The 10,961-nt window shown below is 40.2% G+C and overlaps 1 long non-coding RNA gene across 1 annotated transcript; it reads left to right on the forward strand.

Annotated features, from left to right (window-relative positions):
- The first annotated feature begins 598 nt into the window (after positions 1 to 598).
- LOC125329287 lies at positions 599 to 10,590 on the forward strand. Its single transcript, XR_007205155.1, has 3 exons — positions 599 to 609; positions 4,515 to 4,517; positions 10,448 to 10,590. It is a non-coding gene; the product is annotated as an uncharacterized LOC125329287 (long non-coding RNA).
- The last annotated feature ends 371 nt before the right edge of the window (positions 10,591 to 10,961 follow it).

The raw sequence follows: 10,961 nt of genomic DNA on the forward strand, positions 1-10,961 counted from the left end.
TCCTTCATACTTTCATTTTAGTATCTTCAGAAATAAAAATTAAAAAATATTTTGGAATTACAGTTATTTCTATCTACATTTTTAGGATAAACGGCTCTCATTATTGTCTTCAGCTGCAGCAGGAATCAACCAGAAGAATCCTGAAGCAGCAGAGAACAAGGGTGAGGGCACAGGTCTGAATCATTCTGTAATGCTGCCTGGGACCACAAATAACAACAGAATCCAACCTTAATAACTGTGCTATATCAGGGACACTAATTTTAGAAAAAGGAAACAGTCCTCCTGATCACTACAGAAATAGTCATTGACGTGTTCTTCTGAAGAAGTGATGTCAGTGTGAAAGGGGAAGTCGTGTGCAGGAGCTCTGACTAGCTATCACAAGTTCACAGAACCTTGTTGGTCAGAAGGAATCTCCAGAGGTCATCCAGTCCACCCTGTGCTCAGAGTCAGCTGCCTGGGGCCTCACTGCTTGAGTATTCACTGTCTCCAAGGATGGAGAGTTCACAGTTACACTGTTTGACAAATATTTATCCTCTTCATGTTAGTTGCTTTAGGGTTCAGTGAGATCCCTGGACCTTTTAGCCTGTGTAATTCATTACTTTTTCAGGGGTTTATCCTTCCTCTTCATCTTCTTATTGTGGAGCATGATTTCCCATTTGCTCTATTTGGCTTCAAACTGTTGATGCTTGATCCCCCTTTAGGATCTTCTGTGGTTATCAGTTCCTCTAGTAATATCCATTCAAAGTAATTCAAGGAGGATAAGACATGAAAAAAATCCAGTCAGTGAGAAATGTATTGTGTTGGTCACTGTAGCTCTGAAAAGTGCACTAGTTTCTTGTTGTAGTTTCATATAAGTACTCTGGTACTTAATTTTAGATTTATTCATCTCACCAAATTAGCCTCATTTCTAAAAGCTATTGTTTATGGGACTTGGTGATCTTAGGTGTCTTTTCCAACCTTAACAATTCTATGATTCTATGTAACATTATAAACATTTCCCTTAGTCATTAGGAATCCACATACAAGAAAAAAGGGCGAATATGTTTTTTAAAGCCCCAGGAAAACTGTACTTGTTTTTCTTCAATGGGATTAATTCTGTGTGATTTTGAAAGGTTCCTGCAAGTGTCCGTAGACTACAGTGATGTAATAATTACTTAGCACCTCTTCAAATTACAAAATTTGCAAGCAAACAATAGATTCTTATATTCATTGACAACTTTTAATTCAATTTTCTGGAATTTTATCAAATTCTTGATGAAATGCTTTTGGAGGCTGCTGCAATTTGCAAGTACATTTCTGTCAGTGTCTACAGTTTACCAAAGCTAACATTAAGTCAAGTAGAGCAAGATTTCTCCCTTAAAATTTTGCTGTCATTTTCTTTGTGAGTCCTTCTACTTTTAGCCACTTTTCTCCCCCACAGTTTTAATTTTAGACAGTATGCCTGAAAGACCCTGGCCACGGCACACTGACAGCAATGGCAGAACCACACCTATCAAATGGCTTACACGGCACTCCTGGGCAGGCCTAGATAAGTATATGTTTTAAAGTAATTTTCCAGAACATAACTTTTAAACTGTGCTTTAGTAACCTCTGTAAATCCAGTCCCACTGCTTTTACTGTCCATTTAAACTTGGTTTAACTTGGTGTTAAAAGGAAGCGTCTCAAGTTATGATCCTACAAATAGTATGTGAACTGACAATGTGCTAGGTCGAGACATTGTCTCTCTATCCCCTATCATGCTGTCACAACTTTTCTACCTATCAGAGTTGACAATTACTCAAACTTCATTAGATGGAGTGGTGGAGAGCCTGCTCATACCTGGCTTCCTTAACCCTTTCCAATACTTTCTTTTGTACTTTTCATTTTGCTGTTGGAGGTAGATCAGCATGGAAAAAAGGTCCAAAATGTTAATATTTCTGCACAAAAAAAGGGTGGAATGATTTCTGTGTCCTCTCGATTTTGTTTTCAGTTTGGTTTCTACATACATATGGGGCTCAGAGTTACAGCCTCAGCTACTGCTCTTGTCTTTACAGCCCACTCTGAACCGTGGAAACCTTTGCCCACATTTCTAAGTGAGACCACAGGCAAAATTGTTGCCAGGAGATTGCAGAGGAACAATATAAAGAGGTGCAACCTCTTTTGGAGGTGAGTTGATTTTGGTATCTCAGTACCAGGCAGAACTGACAGCAGAGCACCAAGAGGTTTTCCTGATGATGGCCATGGTATAGCTGTTAGGTCTGTGCATCCACATCTGTGTGTAAGTGTCACTTTAAGGCACATGCCAGATTATGCTTGAATTGATGCCTTAAGAGGCCTCCTAGAAACAGAGACTAGACAGGAGTAAGGGAATAAAAGAGGTATTTATTTGAAAAGCCTTCAAAGGTGCACCCTGGGGAGCCTGAAGCTATTCTCAAAATGGACCCCAAGATGGACCCCAGGTCACGAGTTCTTCACTCTTTTATAGGTTTGGTTCATTTGCATAGCAGGGTTAATTCTCCAGTTAAAGCTTCAGTTTCCCCCACAGCTTAGCCCCCCTTTAGAGGCTCTTTGGTTTATACTTTTTTGCCTAGGACAGTCTTGGTGTCCTTGGAAAGCAGGGCCGGAGAGGCTTTGTTATGTCTACCTAGCATGAGAGAGCAGAAATTAACAGGCTACAAGAAACTTCAGAGTCACACGCCAAGCAGTACAGAATTTGAAAAATATAAAAGTTAAAACCTAAGGCATCAGAATCATGGGTCATGTTGTATTTTAAAGGTCATTTAAGCCATTCAGAAATAAACAAACACAGTATTGCACACAAGAAACCAGCATCTGTAAAATTGCTCAGTAACAAACATATTTATGATCATATTTCCAGCTCCCATGTCTAAAATACAGCTCAGTGGGGATTTGATCCATGATATATCCATCCTGCATACTATGTTTATGCAAGTAATAATAGCAATGAAAATCAACATACCTGTGAGTTGCAAGTGAATAATATGGCTCCTTTTTCTCCATCAGCTCTGTGTGTGTTCCCATTCCAACCACTGTGCCATCCACAATGCCCGCTGTTACATCCACAGTCTGAGCAGTGGAGAGCCAATGAGCAATAATAAGAGTCGTTTGACTTCATGTGGCCTGTAAACAAAACATCAAACTGTAATTCATGTCCCCTGTTGCTTGGTGGTTTGGAGCAATTCCTCTAATTTGTCATATTGATACTGCTGTTACATCACATTGATCCCATTTGCTGAATGTCCGTATAATCCATGATTCTCTCTCAACTGACTTAACCGACAACCTGCTTTCCCTGGCAGAATCTTCACCTGTTCTCTCTTTTGGCTTACTGTCTGTTCCTGCTTTTCTTGGAGTATGTCTTTTTAAAATGCTGTTGAAAGCCCAGACATGATGTACAAAGTTGTGAGCATTTCCGTGGAGAATGGCTCACCGTGGAAGAACACGTCTGCTCCAGTGTCTCACTGATTCTAACAGCGTGACACCAGTTAATTGCCATTGGTAGAAGTTGCTCAGCATTATCTGGATGAAGGCAATCTGTTTGCCTTAAATAGGCAGCTTTGGGTTTCCTTTGCCACACAAAAAATGTAGAGGTTACAATTTGGTAATTTATGGAGGAAAGCTATTCACCTCACATAAGTGCAAATGCCAAATTTCCAGGAATAAACAAACATACAGTTTAATACCTGTAGACTGCCTATACAACCAAAGAAGAGAGACCAAGCCCTTTTCCAAAATGCATCTGACTCAGTTTTCATCCTAATGAACTGTTGGAAGTTAAACACAGTGCAGTTATGCTGTCTGGGGTGCTGCAGCAAGTGTTCCTCTTCTGAGGGCCATTGCATGGTGCCAGCCCAGCCTCCAGCTAGATGAGCCAGGTAGAAATCATTGTTGCAGTTGTAGTGGGGTGGAATAGATGAGAATATTGTCACAGAAGAACAGTGGGCAGCTTTTTGCCCTGAATGGGAAATAATCCTTGTCCTTGTTACAAATCTGTCACGGAAAATAACTGTCACTTGTGTCTTCTCTATCAATTTAAATTAAATGCATGGTTGGAGAAAAGAGAAGCAAGGGATGTATCAATGACAAAGCACTTACGTTTCCTAGTCCAATGTGAGCTAGCAATGTCTTGCCTGTGTCTAGGGCAGATGTAGTATTATCTAGTAAAAGAATTTTGGGATTGCACACTAAAGCTCAATTAATAGCCATTTCTGGTTTCTGACCCCTGATTTCTGCAGATTTCTTCTTTCAACCAAAATGCTAGCACATTTCGAAAAGAAAGGTGTAAGACCTATCACTTTTTGCAACGTGAGCAAATAATGTTTAATAGGACCTAGCTGAGCATTAAGATAAATGGCAAGATCCCCGTTGATTCTACAAAGTTCAAGCTGCAAAGCAATGGGATCTAAATGTAATGTTTTCTTGTTATGTGAAATTTTTTCCTAGTGACTGAGTATCAGTGAAAATACACCCTAATTCAGGGTGTTTTCCCACTGACAAAACTCCCCATGTGTGAGCAGGTCCCCTGGCAACAGCAGCAACATTTATGAGCTTTAAGTCACTTGGGTGCAGCACCTTGCTGGGTTTTCAAAAACAGATTTTGAGAGCTGCATTTTCCATTTTCGACACAAGGTGGCTGCAGAAAAACAGTTTTTGGTTTAAATTCATTCACACACACACACTCTACCCCCCCTGTGTTTCATTGGATTTGCAGGGAGGCAGATGTGACCCACTTGGGAATGGCATACAACCCCCTTTCCCCCTCTGATGTCGCTCCCACATTTCTACTGCATTTACATTCACTCAGACACTCTGTAGCTTTGGACTTAGTTCTTATTACCTGGTTGATCTTAATTTCTCTATTCCCACTGTGTGTTTAAACCCCTTGATTTTTCTTTCATTGAGTTTAGAGAAAAGTTCAATTTTAGAGATAAACTGGTTTATAGACAAGCACACAAAAGTCCACTGCACACATCACACATGCCAAAACCCCCAGCTCCTATTCAATATTGAACTTTGTGTCAATTCATTTCCAAGGATGAAAGAGCTCTGAATATCATAACAGAAGATCCATTAGGTTAACATAAACATATTCTTCTCTTTTTTTGGTAACAACTTGTTCATACGTTGCATTTTTTCTGCCATGCCTTACACTTGTTCTAATAGTCATCCAAAAATGATGGCTGACTGGCTGACCATGCCCACGAGTTCTCAGAAACTTCTTATGTTAAATGATTTCTAGGCCATGTTCCTGCAGGATGATCTACAGAAAGCATCACACTCTCTATCAAAGTACAAGATTCCATTTTATGGCCTTTCACCTCTGGATCAGACTGATATACGTGATAGGGCAATCTGATTCCAGATTAACAAGTCATTAGGTAATGTCTGCTTTAAGTGGGTGTTCAAATATGCCTGCAGGTAGTTAGACATCAGACTTCTGGATGGATGGCTAAAGCCAGGTGAAATAATGTCCACATGAGTTGTAAAAATTATTACGTTTAAACTAAGAATGTTTTATAGGCTGAAATGTTGGAAATTGCTAAAGAGATTGCTTTCAAGATGACTCATCTCCTGTGGAGAAAAAGTGATTATCACAAAAAGACAAGAAGGTCACTCTTAAATATTAGTCAGCTGAACAGAAGTAGCTATTATTACAGCAAGTTTTATGTTGGCTACATTGTAACATCACTATGTCATCTATAATCTTGCATCAACCAGCAAATCAAGCTTCACTTATGTATGTGAACATGATATCTATTTCCAAAAAAATTTTCAAGCTTGTATAGTAGTTTACATTGTACTGGACCATCCATATCTTTTTGTGTAATTTTCCCTCAGTTTATATGTTTAAAACATCCAGGAGAGAAGAGTTTACAAGCCTGAATGCAAGTTCCCAGTTTTGGCATACACTTCCTTCATTCTTCCCTCAAAGGGGAAATACTATGAATGAGTCATCTCATACAATAGACACTTTCTACACCCCTCGTATAAAGACACACATTTCTTCTGTACCAAAGGGCTACAAACATGAGGAATCACACCATATATAGGCAGCACAGCATGAAGTTTCAGAGGGTTTTCCAAAGGCATCTGGAATTGCCCAGGGATGTGGAGAAGCGGTGTAGCAAATAGCATCTACAGATCATTTCAAGAGAAATATTAGTTCAACTGCAACCAATTTCCTGCCCTTTGCCTTGGGACATTATTTTGCATGAGTCTATTTTTAACTTGGGTTATTTCTTTACTGTGTTGTGATAGCTGCAGGCGAACTGTCTTCAGTTTATCAAAGCAATGTTAACTTGGAAAAGTGGACTTATTCAGACTGTATATAAAGGGAGAAATAATACTGTTGCCTTTCATTTTACTAGCAAAAATCATAGCAAAGAACATATTGAAAGACCTGTTGCAAAATATTATGAAAGTAAAGTTTTAAGAGCTGATAAGAAAAACATAGGAAAAGACCAGCTTCTCTGGTGGATGTAGCCTGTTGTGCCATCTATGCCAGGAAATCCCACTTTAAATCAAAGCCTTCCAGACAAGCTGCTGGCTTTGCACGTGGTGGACAAAGGGACGCTCACAAAGATTGCTCCTTTGGCCTCCTGAACCTTTGCTGCTGACAGTAGTTGAGAGTCCCTAAGAACTGCTGAGGCTGTCCTGTGACAATGTAAATTTGAGGGCTGAAGGACCCCTTGAAATCAACCTCTTGAGACGTTTTGCACCTTCAGCTCTGCATTTTCTTACCTCTGTGTTTTACCTCTAGAAGCAAATAAAACCACATTACCACTCTACAGCATTGCTTCATGGAGTATGTTTATCTAAGCTGTCCTCAGAGGTCAGGTGGTGCCACCAGCTGACACAGCTGTGAGCTGAAAAGAACTGTCGGAGGTCTGATGGGGGTAAGGGTATCAGTATAAAAAATGACAAGCACTGCAGAGTAAGAAAAGCTGGTACAACCCTTTGCTTTCTGTTCTACTGCAGGGAAATGAGCATGGGATGAAATCTCTGAGACAGAGATTAAAAAGTGGTTGAAGATGCTTTAAAAAATATATGACTATAACTAATCCATGAATTTCACCATTTAAGTACTGCAGATCCATACCAAGACAGAGAAGACTGTACTCTTGAAAAAGTTTTCTTGAATTAATTTTAGGATGATTGGCAACACAAAGTTGGCAGTAGATGGGATATGTTTTTAAAACTGAAAGACAAATGGAATCCTTTTCCAACCATCATAGCCCATTCCTCCATTGAGTTCACCTGTCATCAGGATCATAAATACACAAACTGAAACAGTTTATTATGAATTTGTATTCAGGTGAATTGAGTATCCAGTGAAGTCAATTGGGCTATAGAGCTCAGGGATTGAATTTGAAAGGTTGCTCTATTTACAGGAAGCAAAAACCACCAAGAATTAAACTGCATTAGGGCAAATACTTATCTCAAAAAAAGACTACATGTGAACAAAGAACCTGGGAAAAGGGAAAAATATATTTATCACTAAATGTAGGTGTATTTTAGATGTCAGGATCATAATGATGAAGTCAGAATAATGACAAATCAAGCAGACTGGGATGCTGCAAAAAATTAAAACAAATTTCAGGCAGTTTGCAAGACATAGAGATAGAAAATGAAAGGAGCAGCAAGGCCATTGTGTATAATTGTGTCCACCATGACTGCATAAAGCAGGGATTAGGTAACTACAAAGTTATTACCTTGTCTCAGCTTCCCAGGAAGCTGATGATGTCATGTACGTGGGAAAGGCAGAATCACAAAGGGGTCAGACAGCATAGAAATGGAAATGACCGTGGTCAGGGAGCTCGTGGGCTCAGCTTGGGTAATCTCTGTTCCGGAAAGGAAATGACATTTGTGATTCTGCCCAGTGGCAGCCAATTTGGGACATTCTGGTCACATCAGAGGTACATTGCATGCTTTACTTGGCAGAAAACAGATATCACAAATTTTTTTGGATGTGAAGAAATGATTAGAAATGACTGAATCATATTCTAGGCTTGTGTGAATAGTTTAGGCAATCTTAAATTTATTTTACTGAATAAATAGCATGTGTAAGATGAATTAAGGGAAAGTGTAATTTGTATTCAAATTGATGATCAGTAATTTAATTTAATGAACTCTTCCCACATCAGCAAAAATTGAATTTTAAATCACCAGGTTAAATAAAGAGAACCTTTCAATATGTAGCAGGATTTGTTTAAAGTTTCTGGTGCAAATTTCCTGTGTTAGCCCAAGGATGAATAGGACCTGTAAATACAAAAAAAAATTTACTGTTGTAATACAAGGACTGGCCACTGCCACTAGCATATCCCAGTCATAAGACATCTCAAAATGAAATCTGTAATTCCTTTAAATTCAGATAGTGTATTCTAGTATATGAAGTTCTTGTTTAAGGCTAGTGATTCATGCCACTACTCTTGGATATAAAACAGATGCTCAAACCAGAAATTACTATTTCATTGGTGCCTTTATCTGGTATTAGAGCACCGCTAGGACTGCTAATTTATAAATTACACATGTATAAATATAACATCATAAATGACCTAACTCACATGAGCTGTAGAGAACACAACCAAATTTACAAAGAGCTATGGTTAGAAATACAGAATCACAGAATAACGAGGTTGGAAGAGACCTCCAAGATCATCGAGTCCAACCCATGTCCTAACACCTCAGCTAGACTATGGTGCCAAGTGCCATGTCCAGTCTTTTTTTAAACACATTTGGAGATGGTGACTCTACCACCTCCCTGGGCAGACCATTCCAGGACTTTACTATTCTTTCAGTGAAAAATTTTTTCCTAATATCCAGCCTACACCTTCCTTGATGTAGCTTGAGACAGTGTCCTCTCGTTCAGTCAGCTGCTGCCTGGTGGAAGAGACCAACCCCCACCTGTCTACAACCTCCTTTCAGGAAGTTGTAGAGAGTGAAAAGGTCACCTCTAAGTCTCCTTTTCTCCAGGCTAAACAATCCCAGTTCCCTCAGTTGTTCCTCATAGGGCTTGTGTTCCAAGCCCCTCACCAACCTTGTTGCCCTCCTCTGGACATGCTCAAGCATCTCAACGTCCTTCCTAAACTGAGGGGCCCAGAACTGGACACAGTACTCAAGATGTGGCCTTACCAGTGCTGAGTACAGGGGAAGAATGACCTCCCTGCTCCTGCTGGCCACACAATTCCTAATACAGGCCAGGATGCCATTGGTCTTCTTGGCCACCAGGGCACACTGCTGGCTCATGTTCAGCTGGCTGTCGACCAGCACCCCCAGGTCCCTTTCCGCCCAGACACTGTCCAGCCACACTGTCCCCAGTTTGTAACATTGTTGGGGATTTTTGTGGCCAAAATGCAGAACTCGGCACTTAGACTTACTAAACTTCATCTTGCTGGACTCTGCCCATCCATCCAACTGATCCAAGTTTCTCTGCAGAGCCCTCCTTCCTTCCAATAGATCGACACAAGCTCCCAGCTTAGTGTCATCTGCAAATTTACTAATGAAAGACTCAATTCCCTCATCCATGTCATCAATAAAATTACTGAACAGAACTGGTCCCAGGACAGACCCCTGAGGGACACCACTGGTGACTGGCCGCCAGCTGGATGCCGCTCCGTTCACCAGCACTCTCTGGGCCTGGCCATCCAGCCAGTTCTTAACCCAGCAGAGAGCCCCTGTCCAAGCCATGGGCTACCAGCTTTTCCAGGAGTATGCTATGGGAGACAATGTCAAAGGCCTTGCTGAAGTCCAAATAGACAATGTCCACAGCCTTTCCCGCATCTACCAGGCAGGTCACCTGGTCATAGAAGGAGATCAGGTTGGTCAGGCACGACCTACCCTTCATAAACCCATGGTGGCTGGGTCTGATGCCCTGGCCATCCTGTAAGTGCTGCGTGATAGCACTCAGTATTAACTGTTCCATTACCTTACCTGGTGCTGAGGTCAGGCTAACTGGTCTGTAATTACCAGGATCCTCCTTCCTACCCTTTTTGTAAATGGGCATCACATTGGCCAGTTTCCAATCATCTGGAACCTCACCAGTGAGCCACAACTCTTGGTAGATGATAGAGAGCGGTTTTGCAAGCTCATCTGCCAGCTCCCTCATCACCCTGGGATGGATCCCATCTGGTCCCATTGATTTATGAATATCCAAGTGTCTCAGCAGTTCTCTGACTGCCTCTTCTTGGATAACAAGAGGACCATTCTGCTCTCTGACACCATTTATCAATCCCTGAGGACAGTTGTCTAGAGGACAAGCTGTCTTCCCACTAAAGACTGAGGCAAAGAAGGCATTAAGCACTTCTGCCTTCTCCTCGTCTTTAGTTACTAGGTTACCTGCCTCATCCAGTTAGGAACAAAGGTTGGTCTTACCCTTCCTTTTACCATTAATATATTTGTAAAAACTTTTTTTTTTTTACACTCTTCTGAAAAATGTTTCTATTTGAAGTGCTGGAGTCACCATCCTGAAGTATTCAAAAAATGTGTGGATATGGCACTTGAGGACATAGTTTAATGGTGAACATGGTAGTGGCACTAGATTGACAGTTAGACTTGATGATCTTAAAAGTCTTTTCCAATCTTAATGATTCTATGATTCTATGAAAATTCTGTAAAATTACTTTTGAAATGATGAACCTACTTACACACTTTTATGTATTTGCAATTAAATAAATACTACTACAAATTCAGGATATACTTTTATACATGTAATATATTAAATGTACTAAATGCATCATTGCATGTGATATATATTTATACACCATGTATGTATTATAAAACTAATATTTTCTTCTGTCTGGAGATATATATACATGTGTTTCTCCAGAAAGAGTAGAGAGATTTGGGTCAGTATATGGTATTTTCTTAATGAATTAATGAAATGCTTGATTTTATATAGTATAAAGAGTATTACTTTTTTGAAATAAGGGCTGTGATCTATTTTTTGATGTTGTGCTTACTGG

This window comes from Corvus hawaiiensis, chromosome 1 (genome assembly GCF_020740725.1).
Source record: "Corvus hawaiiensis isolate bCorHaw1 chromosome 1, bCorHaw1.pri.cur, whole genome shotgun sequence".
NCBI lineage: Eukaryota > Metazoa > Chordata > Aves > Passeriformes > Corvidae > Corvus > Corvus hawaiiensis.